The 22,589-nt window shown below is 36.5% G+C and overlaps 1 protein-coding gene across 3 annotated transcripts in view; it reads left to right on the top strand.

Moving 5' to 3' along the window:
* The window catches only part of CNTN1 (contactin 1), a 403,973-nt gene that overhangs the window by 187,953 nt on the left and 193,431 nt on the right, over window positions 1-22,589 (top strand). Inside the window, exon 1 of one of the 3 annotated variants that reach the window (XM_061129837.1) lies at window positions 17,245-17,343. The exons of the other annotated variants lie outside the window; for them this stretch is intronic. The gene's annotated coding sequence lies outside the window, so the exon portion shown is untranslated. Of the gene's footprint in view, window positions 1-17,244; window positions 17,344-22,589 lie in introns of those variants that run through there. 3 annotated transcript variants of the gene reach the window in all.

Below are 22,589 nucleotides of genomic sequence, written 5' to 3'. Positions count from 1 at the left end.
CATTTCTTAAATTTCAATATTTATTCTCCTTATTTATGCTTATATCCAATTACTAAAGGGGTATATATTGTTAAACAATATATGAAAATGGTTTCTCACTTTATAATGAATAAGACCAACTATATTCTGTACTCTAGCTTTTAATGATATATATTATGCTTCTGAAAGTCACCATTATTATTATTTAAAGTAGTGGCTCATTTAATTTTACTACCTAGTGTTCTATTTTATGAATGAAAGAGATTTCTTCATCTATTCTCTTACTGATATATATTTACGTTTCCAAAATTTTACTCTTTTTAAACTATTATGGAAATAATAAAATGATTAAAGTAATATAAACACTTTTGATGATTATGTTTTAGGCACTAAGCAATTTACATATATTGAATTATTTAGTTTCACAACAATTTTTCATTATTACTATTGTTTACCATGTACATGTGAGGAAACTGAGTCAATATTACAGAGCAAGTACATGATGCTGCCAGAAATAAAATGAAACAAATAGATTCCAGAGTTAGTTCTCCTAACCATATATCTCCTTGGACACACAAGTGAAAGCAGCTCTGAGGCTGATTGTCAGTCCTATCTGTATGTTAGAATCCTCTAGGTGCTTAACTAAAAAGGACATGTGCCCACTCCTCCATGGATCAAGTGATTCAAAACCTCATGGGATAAAGTCTGTAGATAAATAATTTTTAGCCTTATTTCAAATTAAAATTTTATTTTGAGGTAATTGTAAATTTATATGCAATTATAAAAAATAATATGGGGCAATCCTATGGACTATTTACCTAGTTTCCTCCAACGATAAAATCTTGCAAAACAGTATCACAGCTAGGATTGACATTAATACAGTTAAGACACAGACACAGAACATTTTTATCACGACAAAGATTTCTCCTATGTTGGCTAATGCCAATATAAATATCAACACATATGTACACAAAATCTTTTTTATTATGCTTTGAATTTAGACTCCATACTTAGTGTAGGTAAAATAGTTTATAGTAAAATGAAAACATTTTAAAACTATTTATTCATTTCTTACTTGCTTTTAACATATAAAGCATTAATTTTTTTATTCTGGGTTCCTTATGGTTTTATTACTTGAATTTTACATTTGAGTAATTGTAGCAAATCTATGTATAAAATAGTATACCTGAGATATGCCTAGGTATCATTTTTCATTCATTTTTTAAGAAACTATTCATCACTTACTACCTTTCTTGCACAGTGTTAGGGAAACAAAAACTGGTTCTGTGAACACTGCAATAATGCAATGGTTTTCAATCCAGTCTCTACTATATTATCATCACCTGGAGAACTTTAAGTTCCACTCCAGAGATAATAACTTGGGTTTTGAACCAGGGCATGGGTATATTTCAAAAGATTTTTCAGTGATTCTACCTTGCATTTTAGGTAGAGAGTGAATGAGCTAATGAGAAGGCTGTGTTTTTTTAAATGAAATGTATTCTTTAGGGTCAGTAACTATTTCAGGTCTTGAGAAAAAAACAGTGACATATTTATGGCTTCTGTTCTTTTTCAGTCCAAATCCTTGACAAAGAAAAATGTTTCTGAAATTATATAACTGGGAATGAAAAATTCAAGGATATTTCCCCAAGTGTAAAACATTAGAGTACACCAACATGAAAGGAGAATGCTAGTGATTACAAAATTGATACTCCTTCTCTCCCTTGGCAACTGGGGCCTGCTAGCCTGCTTCACATTGTTCATTCACAGAATGAAAGAAATGTTTTCAAGAATTTTCCACAGAAGAAAGTGACTGATATTAAAAAGACACTCTGGCTTAAAGAGTATTGCTAAGAAACACACTTTGAATGTGAAATACCCTACTGAGCTGTACATCTCATAACAAGAATGTATAGTGGATTTAAAAAGTAGAGAAATAATCTGTAAAAGTGTAGTAAAGGGAATATATTATAGTTTCACTTAAACAGTCTTATTTTGAAAATAGTTTTGGTTTATTTATGCTGCACTGAAGCTTCCATATATTCTGTTTTGTGTAAGAATAAAATTGTAATCATATAATAATATTTTGTCAAAATAATCACTTTTAAAATAAATATGCATAAATACAAAATAAACTCATCTTACTTTTCTTTAATCATGATACCCTGACTATTAAAGTAATATATCCTTGATCATAGGAAAATTTGGAAATATGGAAAATATAAAGAAAATATCATCCATAACGATACAATACAGAAATGACCATATTTTGGTATTATTCCTTCATAAGTTATTTTTTCTATATACTGAGTATTTGTTAGCTAAGGGTTTTAAAGTTTTTTTAAGTATGTTCCTTGCCTTGGTGGAAAGTTCTGACAAAACGTGGTCCACTGGAGAAGGGAATGGCAAACCACTTCAGTATTGTTGCCTTGAGAACCCCATGAACAATATGAAAAGGCAAAAGGAGAAAGAAAAAAAAAAGGCAAAAGGATAGGACACTGAAAGATGAACTCCTCAGGTTGGTAGGTGCCCAATATGCTACTGGAGATCAGTGGAGAAATAACTCCAGAAAGAATGAAGAGACAGAGCCAAAGCAAAAGGAACACACAGTTGTGAAAATAATTGGTGATGGAAGTCAAGTCCGATGCTGTAAGGAGAAATACTGCATAGGAATCTGGAGTGTCAGGTCCATGAATGAAGGCAAATCAGAAGTGGTCACACAGAAGATGGCAAGAGTGAACGTCAACATTTTAGGAATTAGCAAACTAAAATGGACTGGAATGGGTGAATTTACTCAGATGACCATTATATCTACTACTGTGGGCAGGAATCCCTTAGAAGAAATGGAGTAGCCATCATAGTCAACAAAAGAGTCTGAATTGCAGTACTTGGATGCAGTCTCAAAAATGACAGAATGATCTCTGCTCGTTTCCAAGGCAAATCATTCAATATCACAGTAATCCAAGTCTATGCCCCTACCAGTAACGTTGAAGAAGCTGAAGTTGAATGGTTCTATGAAGACCTATGGACTTCCCTGGTGGCTCAGATGGTAAAACATCTGCCTACAATGTGGGAGACCAAGGTTCAATCCATGGGTCAGGAAGATCTCCTGGAGAAGGAAATGGCAACCCACTCCAGTATTCTTGCTTGGAAAATCACATGGACAGAAAAGCCTGGTAGGCTACAGTTCATGGGGTCCCAAATAGTCGGACACGACTGAGAGACTTCACTTCACTTCTTCATGAAGACCTACAAGACCTTCTAGAACTAACCCCAAAAAGATGTCCTTTTCATTATAGGGAACTGGAATGCAAAAGTAGGAAGTCAAGGAAGACCTGGAGTAACAGGCAAATTTGGCCTTGGAGGGCCAAATGAAGCAGGGCAAAGGCTAATAGAGTTTTTCCAAGAGAATGCACTGGTCATAGCAAACACACTTCCAACAACAGAGGAGAGGACTCTATACATGAACATCACCAGATGGTCAACACCGAAATCAGATTGATTATATTCTTTGTTGCCAAAGATGGAAAAGCTCTATACAGTCAGCAAAAACAAGACCAGGAGCTGACTGTGGCTGAGAACATGAACTCCTTGTTACCAAATTCAGATTTAAATTGAAGAAAGTAGGGAGAACCAATAGACCATTCAGATATGACCTTAATCAAATCCCTTAAGATTATACAGTGGAAGTGACAAATAGATTCAAGGGATTAGATTTGATAGACAGAGTACCTGAAGAACTAAGGGCAGAGGTTTGTGGCATTGTATAGGAGGCAGGGATCAAGACTATCCCCAAGGAAAAGAAATACAAAAAGACAAAATGATTGCCTGAGGAGGCCTTACAAATAGCTGAGAAAAGAAGAGATTCGAAATACGAAGGAGAAAAGGAAAGATATACCATTTGAATGCAAAGTTCTGAAAAATAACAAGGAGAGAAAAGAAAGCCTTCTTTGGTGACCAATGCAAAGACATATAGGAAAACAATAGAATGGGAAAGACCAACGATCTCTCCAAGAAAATTAGAGATACCAGGGGAGCATTACATTCAAAGATGGGCACAATAAAGGACAGAAATGGTATGGACCTAACAGAAGAAGAAGATGATATTAAGAAGAGGTGGCAAGAATACACAGAAGAACTATACAAAAAAGATCTTCATGACCGAGATAACTATGATGGTATGATCACTAACCTAGACCCAGACATCCTGGAATATGAATTCAAGTGGGCCTTAGGAAGCATCACTATGAACATAACTAGTGGAGGTGATGAAATTCCAGTTGACCTGGAATTTCAATATTTCAAATCCTAAAAGATGATGCTATGAAAGTGCTGCACTCAATACGCCAACAAATTTGGAAAACTCAGCAGTAGCCACAGAACTGGAAGAGGTCAGTTTTCATTCCAATCCCAAAGAAAGGCAATGCCAAAGAATGCTCAATCTACTGCACAATCACACTCATCTCACATGCTAGCAAAGTAGTGCTCAAAATTCTCCAAGCCAGGCTTCAACAGTACGTGAACCATGAACATCCAGATGTTCAAGTTGGACTTAGAAAAGGCAGAGGAACCAGAGATCAAATTGCCAACATCTCTCTCTTGGATCATCGAAAAAGCAAGAGAATTCCAGAAAAACATCTACTTTTGCTTTATTGACTATGCCAAAGCCTCTGACTGTGTGGATCACAATAAACTGTGGAAAATTCTGAAAGAGGTGGAAATACCAGACCACCTGACCTGTCTCTTGAGAAACCTGTATGCAGGTCAAGAAGCAACATTTAGGACTGGACATAGAACAACAGACTGGCTCCAAATAGGAAAAGGAGTACGTCAAGGCTGTATATTGTCACCCTGCTTATTTAACTTATATGCAGAGTACATCATGAGAAACGCTGGGCTGGAAGAAGCACAAGCTGGAATCAAGATTGCCAGGAGAAATATCAATAAGCTCCAATATGCAGATGACACCACCGTTGTGACAGAAAGTGAAGAACTAAAGAGCCTCTTAATGAAAGTGAAAGAGGAGAGTGAAAAAGTTGGCTTAAATCTCAACATTCAGAAAACTAAGATCATGGCATCTGGTCCCGTCATTTCATGGCAAATAGATGGGGAAACAGTGTCAGACTTAATTTTTTTGGGCTCCAAAATCACTGCAGATGGTGGCTGCAGCCATGAAACTAAAAGATGCTTACTCCTTAGAAGGAAAGTTATGACCAACCTAGAAAACATATTAAAAAGCAGAGACAATACTTTGCCAACAAAGGTCTGTCTAGTCAAGGCTATGGTTTTTTCCATTTGTGGTTTTTCCATGTGTGGATGTGAGAGTTGGACTGTAAAGAAAGCTGATTGCCGAAGAATTGATGCTTTTGCACTGTGGTGTTGGAGAAGACTCTAGAGAGTCTCTTGGACTGCAAGGAGATCAAACCAGTCGATCCTAAAGGAGATCAATCCTGAGTGTTCATTGCAAGGACTGATGTTGAAGCTGAAACTCCAATAATTTGGCTACCTGATGTGAAGAGCTGACTCGTTTGAAAAGACCCTGATGCTTGGAAAGATTGTAGGTGTGAGGAAAAGGGTACGACAGAGGATGAGATGGTTGGATGGCATCACTGACTCAGTGGACATGAGTTTGTGTAAACCCCAGGAGTTGGTGATGGACAGAGAGATCTGGCTTGCAGTAGTCCATGGGGTCACAAAGAGCTGAACATGACTGAGCGACTGAACTGAACTGAACTGTGAAAACCTTCATGGGAGGAGAATGTATGAGGACAAAGTACAAGTTTTTCTTCTCTGACTGCCTCTTAATTCATCCCACAATATCATGCTGGGGCGGGGGGGGGGGGGGGGGGGGCACACGCCTGGGCTAGCAGAAATTCACTTCATGTGGCCAGTCATTTGAAATTTCTTTAAAGTATTTTGACTGAATCTGTAAAAAAATTAAAGCATACAAAAAATCCTTCTCAGGCTATTCTCGTAAGGGTTCAACCTTGTCTTAGGAAATGTACTTTTTATCTACCCATTTAACGTAGGAGAAAGGTCTATTAAGAGGTTGGTGAGATCATAAAAATCCCTTCCCTCCTTAACTGAATTTTAGGCCATAATGTGAAGCAGAAAAGACAAAAATTGTGGCTCTTATGGGTGGTTTAAAACAAAACAAAATTACTGAGATAGTTTAACATAGTGATACAGTTAGAATGTGATTGAAGAAAGTAAAAAGGGCAGTTTTTATGTCATTACTTGTCAGTCTTCAATTTATCCCTGCAGGTGTTGTGCTAATTATGCTTGTTTTTAGGGCCATAGAATAATTATGACTTTTAAGGCATTTGTTAATTTATACATGCAGAGATTTTTTTTAATGTTTATTAAGCACTTCTTGAGTAATTAGGCATTATGGTAGCTTCCAGAAATTTTATAATTTGCATTTTTTCTGTGATCCATTTTGAGATCTTTTTTGTGTGTGTGTGAAGAATGTAAAGTTTTTGTCTAGATTCATTGTTTTTGCCTATGGATGCCTCATTATTCTAGTAGCATATGTTGAAAGGATTCTTTGCTGCCCTACTTTGCCTTTTCTCCTTGATCAAAGTTGACTGTATTTATATAGGTCTATCTCTGGGCTCTCTATTCTATTCTATTCATCTGTGTGTATTTTTTCACCAATATCACAGGGTCTTGATTACTATAGCTATATAACAAGGCTTGAAGAAGAGTAGTGTCAGTCCTTTGACACTGTTTTTCTCCTTTAATCCTGTGTTGGCTATTCTGGGTCTTTTCCTTTTCCATATAAACTTCAGAATCAGCTGTCAATACACAAAATAATATAGAGTAACTTGCTGGATTTGGGATTGCATTGAATCTATAGAACAAGTTTGGAAGAACTGACATCTTGACAATACTGAATCATCTTTCCTGTCTTTTCCTCTGTGGATAAAATTTGCTAAAATAATTATTCAACAAAAGAATAAACTAAACTCATCCATACCATATCCATATCTCAAAAGTCACATTCCTTCCAGAGCTGAGCACTGGCCAAATAACCAGCTGGCCAATAAGGTCAAATAAAGGTCTACCACCCAGAAATTGCATCTTTTCATCGAGTCTATCTGAAGGTGAAAGATATATTGATTAGATGTACTTAGCAGAAGGTGAGAGAAACAGTATAATTACAATGTAAGTGAACTTACCTCAGGTTCAAAATCTATGTGATTACATACATGCCAGGTGGGTTGGGAGTTTTTCATTCTCAGCAAAACGTTGTACACGAACAAAGAATTTTTCTGTGAAAGACTGTGTTAAGTATTGACACCTATTCACATAAAAATATTAATTGCAGAAAACAAAATGTCATCCTCCAAAAGGAGGAAACACGTCAACAAGAGATAATAGAACCATAGCTAAATAATAATTACAATTGGCATTTTTAAGGACATCCTGAGGATGGGTAGCTATAATAATTGACCAACCTTCTTGTGTATCTTAGGAGTAACACCTGATTTAGTTGATATATTGGCTATCTTTTATAGAAACGCTAATCATTTTTGTGACATAACTTTTTTCAACAACTGTGTACTTTGTTTCTGTTCAGTTCAGTTCAGTTGCTCAGTTGTGTCTGACTCTTTGCAACCCCATGGACTGCAGCACACCAGGTTTCCCTGCCCATCACCAACTACCTGAGCTTGTTCAAACTCAGATTCATCGAGTTGGTGATGCCATCCAACCATCTCATCCTCTGTCATCCCCTTCTCCTGCCATCAATCTTCCCAGCATTAGGGTCTTGTCAGTTCTTCATATCAGGTGGCTTAAGTATTGGACTTTCAGCATCGTCCTTCCAATGAATATTCAGGACTGATTTCCTTTAGGATTGACTGGTTTGATCTCCTTGCACTCCAAGGGACTCTCAAGAGTCTTCTACAACACCACAGTTCAAAAGCATCAATTCTTTGGCGATCAGCTTTCTTTACGGTCCAACTTTCACATCCATACATGACTACTGGAAAAACCATAGCTTTGACTAGATGGACCTTTGTTGGCAGAGTAATGTCTCTGTTTTTAATATTCTGTCTAGGTTGGTCATAGCTTTTCTTCCAAGGAGCAAGTGTCTTTTAATTCCATGGCTGCAGTCACCATCTGCAGTGATTTTGGAGTCCAGGAAAATAAAGTCTGTCACTGTTTCCAATGTTTCCCATTCTATTTGCCATGAAGTGATGGGACCAGATGCCACGATCTTAGTTTTCTGAATGTTGAACTTTAAGCCAACTTCTTCACTCTCCTCTGTCACTTTCATTAAGAGGCTCTTTAGTTCTTCTTCACTGTCTGCCATAAGGGCTGTATCATCTGCATATCTGAGGTTATTGATGTTTCTCGTGGCAGTCTTGATTCCAGCTTGTAGTCCATCTAGCCCAATATTTCACGAGTTGTACTCTGCAGATAAGTTAAATAAACACAGTGACAATATACAGCCTTGACTGTACTCCTTTCCAAATTTGGAACCAACCTGTTGTTCCTTGTCCAGTTCTAATAGAACCATTGCTTCTTGACCTGAGTATGGATTTCTCAGGAAGCATCTAAGGTGGTCTGGTATTCCTATCTCTTTAAGAATTTTCTGTAGTTTGTGATGATCCACACAGTCAAAGGCTTTGGCGTAGTCAATAAAGCAAAAGTAGGTGTTTTTTTCTGGAACTCTCTTGCTTTTCTGATGATCCAACAGATGTTGGCAATTTGGTCTCTGGTTCCTCTGCGTTTTCTAAAATCAGCTTGAGCATCTGGAAGTTCATGGTTCCTGGACATTTGAAGCGCATGAAGAATTTTGAGCATTACTTTGCTAGTGTGTGAGATGAGTGCAGTAGTTTGAACATTCTGTGGCATTGCTTATCTTTGGGATTGGAATGAAATCTGACCTCTTCCAGTCCTGTGGCCACTGCTGAGTTGTCCAAATTTGCTGGCATATTGAGTGCAGCACTTTCACTGAGTCTTCTTTTAGGATTTGAAATAGCTCAACTGGAATTCCATCACCTCCACCAGCTTTCTTCATAGTGATGCTTTCTAAGGCCCACTTGACTTCACATTCCAGGATGTCTGACTCTAGGTGAGTGATCACACCACTGTGGTTATCTGGGTCATGAAGATCTTTTTTGTATAGTTCTTCTGTGTATTCTTGCCACCCCTTCTTAATATCATCTTCTTCTTCTGTTAGGTCCACACCATTTCTGTCCTTTATTGCACCCATCTTTGCATGAAATGCTCCCTTGTTATCTTTAATTTTTTTGGAGAGATCTCTGGTCTTTCCCATTCTATTATTTTCCACTCTGTCTTTTCCTTGATCACTAAGGAAGGCTTTCTTATCTCTCCTTGCTATTCTTTGGAACATTGCACTCAAATGTGTATATCTTTCCTTTTCTCCTTTCCCCTTAGCTTCTCTTCTTTTCTCAGCTATTTATAAGACCTCCTCAGACAACCATTTTGCTTTTTTGCATTTCTTTTTCTTGGAGATGGTCTTGATCACTGCCTCCTATACAATGTGTACTTATAATTTCTTAAATGGACTTCCCTTCTCTAAAGGCAAGATATTTGCAATCTGATATCTTGCAACTTTCTAACAGTCCTGTCTGTGAGGCAACTTGCCAATATTACATAATATAATATATATTAAAAGAAATATAAACGGCAACACATATTATTTTTTGCTTCTCTGGAGTGCTGAGAGAGATGTTTGGTTCAAGAGAATACAAATCATCACAAACACCCATTCCCATAAATTCAAGACATCAGTCAAAGCAAATGGAGCAAAAATGAAAACAAGCTAGAGAGTGAGTAAAGGAAAAAATGATGGAGATGAAAACACAATGCATTTATTTATTGGAAAAGAATGACTTACTAAGATATGAAAAATTAACCATAAATATTCTGGTTATTATTATTATTAAAGATTTCACATATTGTTCAAATATGAACAAAGAATGAAGGGTCACTTAGATAATTCAAGTGAAAATATTGCATTTCGCCTAAAGTTTTCTGCAAAAATTCTTCCTTTTCACCTTGTCTACTGAGATCATTATATCATAGCCAAGTAAGAAATTTAATTTTCAAGTGAAATTAAAAATCTCTTACAATGTCAATGGTAATTCAAGATTTTGGACAGATATATGGACATATTGAATTCAAAACTGATAATTAAGACTAAAAGTCCTTGAAAAGTCATAATAAATCTTATATTATGCTTTTAAAATTAGTTCGAGTGGACTCATTTCTGCTTTTTAAAACTTGTGAGATCTTTATTCTAAGAAACTGAAACTAAGCTAGTGACATTTACTAAATGTTCAAAACACCCAAGAAACTGTTTTCTTTAATCTTTTTAAAAAGTCTTCAGCAAAACATTTTGAACAAAAGCCAAAATATTTTTTTAAACTCATAAAGAAAATAATTCTGGCAAAAGTGCAAAGAGCTGCAAGGTTCTTGCCAAGATACAACTGTAGCTGCTTTTTTCTTTTACTTTAAAGTCAGTGGGCAGAACATGTTGGGTGAAAAATTAATCTCAGGTGTACATTTCTGTTGTTTAATTTATCTTCCTTTAATTTCTGTACTTAATAAAACAAATTGATTTAAAACATCCTACCTATTACTGAACTTTAAAAATATTAGCTCTTTGCAGATCCTCTCCCAATACCTATTCCCTAACCCCAAATTCTGGTCTCACTTACTCAAATGTTTCACTAGGTATCACCATTTGGATGTATAATAGGAAACTCAAACCTAGCATATTCAAAAGTAAATTCTTTGTTAATTCACCTTCCTACCAAAACTCTACCTCCCCTTTGCCAAACAGAAGCATCTTCTACTACCATGGGGAAGCTGAGAGATACACACTCACCTCTGAGCTCCTTCCTTTTGCTCATTTTCTACTTCCAGTCATTTTTTTATGTCTCACTGGTCATACTTGAGGTCAAGTACTGCATATTTTGTGTCTACTAAATCTCTATGATCTAGCCCAGTGTACATGATAGACACTTAAATATTTTAAAACAAATAAAATTGCCTGTACAACTGCTTCTACTACTATGTACCGCTAAGTGAATTGCTGATTTTACCTACGTACATTGCAAGCTGTGTTGACAGCTGCGCTGCATTAGAGAAGTCATTAGATCTAGGAAGAGAAATGGTATCATATCGTTCCTCTCAAATGGATAAACCCATGGAATTATCCTCAAGTCAGGATTCACTATTAACAGTGATTAAGTTCTAAATGAAGGCAGTGTCATAGCCATTCACAACTGTGGTGCTTTTTCTCTCAGTTATCAGCTTGTTTCTCTGACATGCAAACCTTCTATAGCATTGAACACACACATACACCAGTGTGCACACACAAACTTATATATATTAATCACAAGTTCTGTGCAAAGTATTTAATCCTTAATAATATAAAGACATATATATATATATATATATATATAAAGCATGTTCTGTTCCCTAATTTATAATCTAGTTCTGGTGATGAAAAATTAACACAGATGTACAAATGTCTTGTGGACATTTTTCAAATGATTCTCACAATTGACATAGGCTGGAATAACTTGCCCAAAATGAAATAACTATATGAATAAGTTCTGATAATATCCATACTCTTGTCTCTCAGTCTCACTGTCTTTTTATAATACAAAAATCTGAAATACTATGACCATATGTACAGATTTCACAGGATAATTTCATAATCAGATATTTTGCCCTACTTATTATCTTCATAAGCCATTAAGACCTATCAGAAATATCAGATTTTGACAAAGAAACAACTTATTCCAAATTCTTTTTTCTTCACCTCTTAAATTGTCTTCAAATGTTTAATAATCAAATGTCCCTATATTCATTTGGAAGTGGCCTTGCATTTGGAAGACAAGCAAGAGCATAATAATGACATATCAGTGAGGCAGAAACTACATCAAGATTTTAGAAAAGGGACAAGACCTCATAGAAGGATATTGTCGAGGACAGTTTTTCTTATAATCTTGATCTAGGTTTTAAAATATAGGAATGGTTTTTGTTTTCTTATCCACTGTAGGGAAAGAGTAAATTAACCACAATGGTGGTGGTCAGGCTCTCTCACCCCACGGCCTGTCACTCTCACCCCACGTTTAGTAAATACATGGTTATGTATGTAACAGCTGAGATCACTTATAGCACTGTGCATGTGCCTCATGAGGTACCCGCTTGGCCAAGGGCCACTTTTGCTCTGTAAACCTACATAAAGTCCACCTGAAAAGCCCTTGCAGCTCTGCCATGGCCGTGTCCACTGGGTAAGCTTCGAAGGAATATAGCATGTCTGTAGCTGCTACATCTGCTGTGCCAGCCAAGAGGAAATAAACATATCTGCAGTTCCTTCAGCTCCTTGTTTTCTTCCAGCTTCCCTGCTCATGCCTTGCCTATCCTGGGTTCAGCGCACAGTGAGATACAGTAAGACATCCATGAACTGAGGTTAGGAGTAGTAGCTACATTATTGGTTCATGTAAAGATTACTTAAGTTTCTAGAACACAGGCTGGCTTACAAAATGAGAGGGGATAGAGTGTGGTTAACTACTAAGCTAAAACTTATAACTGAGTTTTTAAATTTCTTTAATGTATAATGTGTACCACATATGGTAGATACTCAATAGATATTTGTTGAAATTATGGTATATCACTGATAAATTTTGAGGCAGAGAGTAAGTTAGTAAGTTAAATTTTCTAAAGATCAATTTTAATATTATTCACTGGGTTTCAGATATTTAGATACATGTTCATTAAAATAGTAAATGTATAGGTAAAGTTTCCTGTTGGTAACAGGGATCAAAGAGATATCCACTGAGATTGCTCTGAATCTTGAGCCTAACTAGACTCAAAGATTCTGAAGTTTGAATACCTGCCTCTGTTTCTATTTGCAACTGTGGCTTGTATAGCGCCTTTCACATATTTATTACCCAGTCCAAATTTGCTGATTGATAAGACTTGGGTATGACACAAGAAATCATTACTTACATTTAGAGAGAATAAAATTATTTTCAGAAGTTATACATCCTTTACTTTTATATTTCAGTTTTTAAATAATCCACATCTTTGTTCTGTAAGTTCATATAAATGGAGTGATATCCACTCGTGCCTTACAATTTAATTAATCTTTGATATAAATTTGAATAAAAAGGGATAAATTTCTCTGAATAGCCCATGGCCATGTTATCCCTATCAAGCTGAAACCTTGATGCTATGAATGCATCAGGGTGCAGAAGTTGGGGAGTTTCACTAATATCTCTTCTGGTCACAGAACACTGAAGAGGAGCCTGAAGAACAGTGTTCATCAACCAAAGTATTTAGGATTAAATATTATGATTATATTTTCTTGCAGAACAATTCAGCAAAAGAAACTTAACTCACTGCTTGTGGAAGAAACCAAAAGTTCAACACATGACATTTAAGGTCCTATAATTTGACAACATTTTTGTCCCCACTTATTAAATGCTCCCATGAATGCAGGCCCTGGTCGTATTAAATGCCTCAGAGTTCTCTGAATTTGACACATACTTTCCTACTGTATGCTTTTAGTATTGTTACCTTATCCTGCTTGCCTGGATCTGTGAGTCAAAAGTAAGACCAGTGATTTGCTTTTAGTAATAACTCATTAAGTTTATTCAACAAATATTAAATTGAGTATTTTCAATGTATAAGACATCATGTCAGGTCATATTGGGCACTGAAAAAGGAACAATGCAATCTTCTATTGAGGCATTTCTAACCAAAAAATTTCCTCACTGAATATGTCTTTGATTTACAAATTGTTATGCTACTGCTATGAACTGTCTCAATCTGATAGATACTTCACATATATATATATGGAAATAATGAATAATTAAAAATTACCACCCAGCTACTTTTATATGATCATCTTATACTCTTCAAAGAAAATGAAACAAACTTCTTGGCCTTTGAATAGCATTCAATAAGAAAACAAGTCTATTAAATCACACAAATATTCAATGACATCCTCTTACATGTGTTTCAAAAAATAAATACTTATTGATTTGTTCTATTTGAAGCACATTTAAAAAAGTGATTATCATGCTGTTTCTAGAAATAAGGGCCTAAAATATCTGAGTAAAAGTCAGTCATAAGTTTAAATACTGAAACAATGACAAGAGTTTAAGGTTTGAAAAAGGTTTAAAAAACCTTTCCTTATTTTTTAAAATGAAATGTCAGTGGTTACTTGTTGCCATTTCAGGAGGTCTGGGCCTTCTGTGTGGTATCTCTCTTAACCCAAACTGCAGCCAGTAGGATTTACAAGATCATCAGCTTCATTCTGCAATCAGGGATGCATCAATTGTGGGAGAACAGCATGAAATTCTATGTAACTTTATTGGAGAGGTAGAATAAAGGTCTGCTTTTTTATACCCAGGACGTACAGTTAAATCTGCGCCACACAGAGCAGTCTCTCACATCACGGGCCTTTGCAGCTGCTTTGGATAGAAGGGCTTAGAGCGGAGCTTCAACAGCAGAGTGGCTGCAGCAATGAAGCCTTGCTGTTAGACGTGGTCATTTCTGCAGAAGAATGAAGCCATACAAAAGGGAGACTATGGCCCAGGAAGTCTTTAAAACTCCCAGTGTAAATTGAGTGAGCGTGTCAACCTGGCACTTTTTATTCACAGACCTTGTCCTTTTGTGCATGTGTGGGAAGGCAAAAGGAAAAGAAGTTTGAAAGTTCTATCTTCCTGGCATGGGGAATTCTTTCTGCTGTCAAAGACTTATTAAATCCTACTTTGGATTTTTAGATATGATTCACAGGGGAAGTATCACAGAGTAGGTTTCTTTGTAGTAGTACAGCTATCTCAGATCATTTTGAACTACATACAGTTAGGCAACAAGAGAAGTTAACAGAACATTCAGTCATGTCGTTATAGTCCAACAAGCGGGTCTCATTTAAAAGTAGGAAACCTTCTGGGTAGGTGTCAAAGCAACACATCAAAATGCCTGTTCATTACAATGTAGCAAAGTAAATCAGATGTAGACAGAAAGGATATTCAATTCTAACCCAGACCAAACGCTGCAACAAAGTATAGTGTAGACATAATTTTAAGAGGTAGGTTATTAAGTGTTTCATATCTTTGATTTTTAGAGTGCACTGGCTAAAGATGGGACCTAATGAATTCAGAAACTATTTGCATATTCTCTGACTGGTGGAAATATTCCAACCTTCACTTAATTCATTTACTACAATACTTCTTGAACTTTAGTATGCCTACAAATTACCTGAGAAGCTCAGTTAAAATGCAAATACCTGAGTTGTTCCCTCAGAGACTCTAATTATTCTTGAGAATTGTCAGAAATCTGATTTATTAACAAGCACACGGAATACTGTTAATGTATGTGGCTCCTAGACCATACTTTGGAAAACACTGACAGTATTTTGAAAAATATGTTAATCATTGAATGTACAAAATATCATTTACGATTTAGAGCAAGAACAGCTAAATATCTTCCTAAAAAGTTAAATGGTAGAAAGTAAAGGATTTAAGTCTGCCTGGAATAGAATTCAAATTGAGCTCTGTTTTCGTTCTGTGTCTTTGGGTGATCCTCAGAACTCGGTCTGTCTCTCAAAATCTCACAGAAATTTGGCAAGATCTGATGAGATAATATAAAGTGAAAGTGAAGTCGCTCAGTCATGTCCGACTTTTTGCGACCCCGTGGACTGTAGCCTACCAGGCTCCTCCGTCCATGGGATTCTCCAGGCAAGAATACTGGAGTGGGTTGCCTTTTCCTTCTCCAGGGAATCTTCCCGACCCAGGGATCAAACCCAGGTCTTCTGCATTGCAGGCGGATTCTTTACTGTGTAAGCAGCCTCTAGGAAAGCCCCCATATACATATTACTGCTCCTTAATTGTTCCCATGTGTCTGAAGTTACCATGTTGCTTTCAGTTTTGTTATTCATACACCTGACTCCATTCAGTTTTTTCCATAATGTCAACCACTGACAACACGAAGATTATTAGGGCAACTCCCCATTATCGTTTCTAACTCTTACTAAAATTCACCTGCTATGCTTTATGTTTCATTTAGCATTCATTTGATATTTTGAAGAACAATTCTTTGTTATACCCAGCAGCACTCGATTCTGAGGATTCAAAGTGGAATAAGTTATGGAGTTGAATAATAAATGGGTTCTTTTAATATTTAGTATCATTGATTTAAAATACTAGTTTCATGTGTACAATATAATGATTCAATATTTTTATAGATTATGTTCCATTTAAAGTTATTAAAAAGTATTGGCCATATTCCCTGTGTAGTGCATGTGTGTGTGTGTGTGTGTGTGTGTGTAATCAGTTGTGTCTGACTCATTGTGACACCATGGACTGTAGCCTGTTCCTGTGCAGTACAATGCTTGTATCCTTGTATCTTTTTTAATACTTTTTAGTACTTTTTTTTTTCTTTTTAGTACTTTTTTTAATACTTTGTATTAAAGTACTTTTAAGTACTTTTTTAATACTTTAAGGATTTTGAGTTTACTTATATACATTTTATATAAGAGTAAAGCTGATTAATAATATCGGGATAGTTTCAGGTGACTTGTATCTTATTTTATATGTAGCGTTGTGTACCGCTTATCCCCAGTGGCAACTGCTGGCTTGTTCTCTATATGTGTGAGTCTGTTTCTGTTCTGTTATACTCATTTGTTTATCTTTTAGATTCCATGTATAAGTGATAACATTTAATATATATTTCTCTCTCTGATTTATTTCACTAACTATAATACCCTCCAGGTCCATCAGTGTTTTTCTAAAATGGTAAAATTTTATTTTTTAATGACTGAGTTATACACAAACATACACACACCCCATTTCTTCTTATCCATTCCTCTATTGATGAACACTTAGGTTGCCTCTACATCTTAGCTATTATAAATAATGTTGCTATGAACATCGAAGTGCATGTACTAGTGTTTTCATTTCCTTATGAATATGTACCCAGGAATGGAACTGCAAGATAATATGGTAATTCTGTTTTCAGTTTTTGGAGGAATCTGCATACTGTTTTCCATAGTACTGTGCCAATTTGCATTTCCACCAACAGTGTATAAGGCTTCCCTTTGCTCAACATCCTTGCAGTCATTTGTTGTTTAGTCTCTAAATTGTGTCCGACTCTTTTGTGACCCCATGGACTCTAGCCCCACCCAGTTCCTCTGTCCATGGGATTTCCCAGGCAAGAATACTGGAGTGGATTCCTGTTTCCTTCTCCAGGGGATCTCCATGACCCAGGGACCTAACTCATGTCTCCTGCCATGGTAGGCAGGTTCTTTACCAGTGAAGCCCACAACCATTTGTTATATGTAGTTTTTTTGATGATGGCCAATTCTGACAGGTATGATGTGATATCTTATTGTGGTTTTGATTTGCATTTCTCTAATGATTAGCCATGTTGAACATCTTTTCATGTGTTCCTTAGCCTTACATATATCTCCTTTGAAAAAATATTGTTCAAATCTTCTGCAAATTTTTGCTTGGATTTTTTTTTTCTTTCTGATATTGAATTGTATAGACTTTTTGTATGTGTTGGATATTAACCCCTTTATCAATCATATCATTTACAAACATTTTCTCCCATTTTGTAGGAAATCTCTTCCTTTTATTGATGGTTTCCTTTGCAGTGAAAAAGCTTTTAAGTTTAATTATGCTTAATTTGTTTATTTTTTGCTTTTATTTATTTTACCTTGAGAAACTTAACCAAGGGAATACTGCTACCTAATTTATGTCAAAGAGTATTTCACCTCTCATCTCTCCTAGGAGTTGTATGGTTTCAGGTCTTATATTTAGGTCTTTAAACCATTCTGAGTTTATTTTTGTAGATGGTGTGAAGGAGTCTTATAATTTCATTGTTTAACTTTTTAAATTTTATTTAAAGTTAGCCTTTTATTAAAGTTAAATTTCATTGTTTAGTTTTTTATTTTGTATTGAGATATAGCCAACTAACAATTTTGTGATAGCTTATAAGGTGAACAGTAAAGGGGCTTAGCCATATGTACACATATATCCGTTCTCTCCCAAACTCCCCTCCCATCCAGGCTGGCACATAACATTGAGCAGGGTTCCATGTGCTGTTCAGTAAATACTTATTGGTTATCCATTTTAAAATATAGCAGTCTGTACATACTGATGCAACTCTTCAGTTTTCCCAGCACCACTTGTTGAAAGGATTTGTCTTTTCCCCGTTGTGTGTTATTGCCTGCTTTATAGTAGATTAACTGAACATAAATGTGTGGCCTTATTACTGGGATCTCTATTCTGTTCCACTAATCTATATGTCTGTTTTTATGCTCATACCACATTGTTTCAATTACTGTAACATTGTAGTATAGTCTGAATACAGGGAATGTGGTAGCTCTAGCTTCGGCCTTTTTATTTTTTTAATCAAGATTGCTTTGACTATTCTGTCTTCTCTTGTGCTTCTATTATCAATTTTAGGACTATTTGTTCTACATCTGTGAGAAACGTCCTTTGTATTTTGATAGGATTGCATTAAATCTGTAAATTTCTTTGGATAGTGTGGGCATTTTAATATTATTTCTTCCAATCCATAAACATGATATATTTCCATTTCTTTGTATCATTTTCAATTTCCTTCAACAGTGTTTTATAGTTTTCAGATATTAGGTCTTTCACCTCCTATTTTAAACAGGATTGTTATCCTGCTTTCTCTTTTCTTAAGTTCACTATTGATGTATAGAAAGCAATAGATTTTTGTATATTAACATTATATCCTTCAATTTTATATATTTCTCGTATTAGTTCTAATAGCTTCTGGCAGAACCTTAGGATTTCCTATGTAAAGTGTCATGTCATTTATAAATAGTGATAATTTTACTCTACCCTTTTCTTTTGGATGTTTTTTTAATTTTATCTGATTGTTGTGGATTGCAATCAGACAAATGTGGATAGCAAAAGGCAAAATGGTTGTCTGAGGGTGCCTTACAAATAGCTGGGAAAAGAAGAAAAGTGAAAGGCAAAGGAGAAAGGAAAGATATACCCATCTGAATGCAGAGTTCCAAAGGATAGTAAAAAGAGATAAGAAAGACTTCCTAAGTGATAAATGCAAAGTAGAGGAAAATAATAGAATGAGAAAGACCAGAGATCCCTATAAGAAAATTAGAGATACAAAGGGAACATTTCATGCAAAGATGGGACAGAAATGGTATGCACCTAACAGAAGCAGAAGATATTAAGAGATGGCAAGAATACACAGAAGAACTATACAAAGCGGTCTTAAAGACACGATAACCATACAGTGTGATCACTCACATAGAGCCAGACATCCTCAAGTGCGAAGTCAGGTGAGCCTTAGGAAGCATCACTGCAAACAAAGCTAGTGGAGGTGATGAAATCCCAGTTGAGCTATTTCAAATCCTAAGAGATGATGCCGTGAAAGTGCTGCAATCAATATGCCAGTAAATTTGGAAAACTCAGCAGTGGCCACAGGCCTGGAAGAGGTCAATTTTTATTCCAACCCCAAAGAAAGGCAATGCCACAGAATGTTCAAATTACTGCACAATTGCACTCATCTCACACCCTAGCAAAGTAATGCTCAAAATTCTCCAATCTAGGCTTCAACAGTTCATGAGCCAAGAACTTCCAGATGTTCAACATGGATTTAGAAAAGGCAGAAAAACCAAAGATCTAATTGTGAACATCCGTTGGCCCATAGAAAAAGCAAAAGAGTTCCAGAAAAACTTCTATTTCTGCTTTATTGACTATGCCAAAGCCTTTGACTATGTGGGTCACAAAAAACTGGAAAATTCTGAAAAAGATAGGAATACTAGGCCATCTTACCTACTGCCTGAGAAATCTGTATGCAGGTCAAGAAGCATAGCCAGTTAGAACCAGACATGAAACAACGGACTGGCTCCAAACTGGGAAAGGAGTACATCAAGGCTATATATTGTCACTCTGTTTTTTTAACTCATATGCAGAGTACATCATGCGAAATGATGGGTGGATGAAGCAAAAGCTGGAATTAAGATTGCTGGGAGAAATATCAATAATCTTAGATATGCAGATGACATTACCCTCATGGCAGAAAGCAGAGGGACTAAGGAGCCTCTTGATGAAAGAGGAGAGTGAAAAAGTTGGCTTAAAACTCAGCGTTCAGAAAACCTAGATCATGGCATCTGGTCCCATTTCTTCATGGCAAATAGATGGAGAAACAGTGGAAACTGTGACAGACTTTATTTTCTTGGGTTCCAAAATCACTGCAGATGGTTAGTGCAGCCATGAAATTAAAAGACACTTGTTCCTTGGAAGACAAGCTATGACCAACGTAGACAGCATTTTAAAAAGAAGAGATATTACTTTGCCAAGATCCATCTAGTCAAAGCTATGGTTTTTCCATTAGTCATGTTTGGATGTGAGAGTTGGACCATAAAGAAACCTGAGCACTGGAAAACTGTTGCTTTTGAACTGTGGTGTTGGAGACACTGTTGAGAGTCCCTTGGACAGAAAGGAGGTCAAACCAGTCAGTCTTAAAGAAAATCAGTCCTGAATATTCATTGGAAGAACTGATGCTGGGGCTGAAACTCCAATCCTTTGGCCACCTGATGCAAAGAACTGACTCACTGGAAAAGACCCTGGTGCTGGGAAAGATTGAAGGCAGGAGGAGAAGCAGATGACAGAGAATGAGATGGTTGGATGGCATCATCAACTCAATGGACATGAGTTTGAGCAAGCTCTGGGAGTTAGTGATGAACAGGAAAGCCTAGTGTGCGGCATTTGATGGAGTCTCAAAAAGTCGGACACGACTAAGCAACTGAACTGAACTGCTGTGGTTAGGACTTCCAAAACTATGTTAAATAGAAATGGTAAAAGTGAAAATCTTTGTCTTCTTCCTGGTTTTAGAGGAAAATCTTTAGTTTTTACCATCAAGTATGATGGTAGCTGTGGATTTGTCATAAATGATATTTTGTAAAGGTACGCTACCTCAGAAATGACTCAGGGACTGAATGGCTTATCCTGTTCCCTCTGTGCCATCTTTGAGGAAAGATTTAATCACAAATGGATGTTGAGTTTTGTCGAGTGCTTTCCAGTGTTATTGAGAGGAGCATGTGAAATTTATCTTTTGTTTTGTTAGTACCGTATATCATATTGTTTTGTGGATTTTGAACCACCGTTATATCCCTGGAAATAATTCCACCTGATCGTGTTGTATAATCCTTTTTATACTGGTGAATTTGATTTGCTAATATTTTGTTGAGGATTTATTGCATCCAAAAGTACTGACTTTTGTTCAGTTCAGTTCAGTTCATTTCAGTCACTCAGTCGTGGCTGACTCTTTGCGACTCCATGAATCAGCACGCCAGGCCTCCCTGTCCATCACCAACTCCCGGAGTTTACTCAAACTCATGCCCATCGAGTCAGTGATGCCATCCAGCCATCTCATCCTCTGTTGTCCCCTTCTCCTCCTGCCCCCAATCCCTCCCAGCATCAGGGTCTTTTCCAATGAGTCAACTCTTCGCATGAGGTGGCCAAAGTACTGGAGGTTCAGCTTCAGCATCAGTCCTTCCAATGAACACCCAGGACTGATCTCCTTTAGGATGGACTGGTTGGATCTCCTTGCAGTCCAAGGGACTCTCAAGAGTCTTCTCCAACACCACAGTTCAAAAGCATCAATTTTTTGGTGCTCAGCTTTCTTCACAGTCCAACTCTCACATCCATACATGACCACTGGAAAAACCATAGCCTTGACTAGACGGACCTTTCTTGGCAAAGTAATGTCTCTGCTTTTTAATATGCTATCTAGGTTCATCATAACTTTCTTTCCAAGGAGTAAGCGTCTTCTAATTTCATGGCTGCAATCACCATCTGCAGTGATTTTGGAGCCCAATGAAATCTGACACTGCTTCCACTGTTTCCCCATCTATTTCCCATGAGATGATGGGACCAGATGCCATGATCTTAGCTTTCTGAATGTTGAACTTTAAGCCAACTTTTTCACTCTCCTCTTTCACTTTCATCAAGAGGCTTTTTAGTTCCTCTTCACTTTCTGCCATAATTGTGGTGTCATCTGCATATCTGAGGTTATTGATATTTCTCCCGGCAATCTTGATTCCAGCTTGTGCTTCTTCTAGCCCAGCGTTTCTCATGATGTACTCTGCATATAAGTTAAATAAGCAGGGTGACAATATACAGCCTTGATGTACTCCTTTTCCTATTTGGAACCAGTCTGTTGGTCCATGTCTTATTCTAACTGTTGCTTCCTGACCTGCATATAGGTTTCTCAAGAAGTAAGCACCAGAAATATTGGCCTATAATTTTCTTTTTATAGTTCCTTTGTCTGGTTTAGGTATCAGAAACAATATGCCTCGTACAGTGAGTATGGGAGTGTTCCCTCCTCTTCTATTTTTGGAATAGTTTGAGAAGGATAGATATTAAGTATTCATTGTAGAATTCCTCTATGAAGGGATTTAATCTTTTACTTTTGTTTGCTGGAAGTCTTTTGGTTACTGATTCAACTTCATCATTATGACTGATCTGTTCAGATTATCTATTTCTTGCTGATTCAGTCTTGGAAGATTGTATGTTTAGAAATTTATCCATTTTTGTAGGTTGTTTACTTATGGC

Source organism: Dama dama, chromosome 3 (assembly GCF_033118175.1).
Source record: "Dama dama isolate Ldn47 chromosome 3, ASM3311817v1, whole genome shotgun sequence".
Taxonomy (NCBI): domain Eukaryota; kingdom Metazoa; phylum Chordata; class Mammalia; order Artiodactyla; family Cervidae; genus Dama; species Dama dama.
Note: the sequence above shows the minus strand (reverse complement) of the source record. Positions and strands in the feature narration are given on the sequence as shown.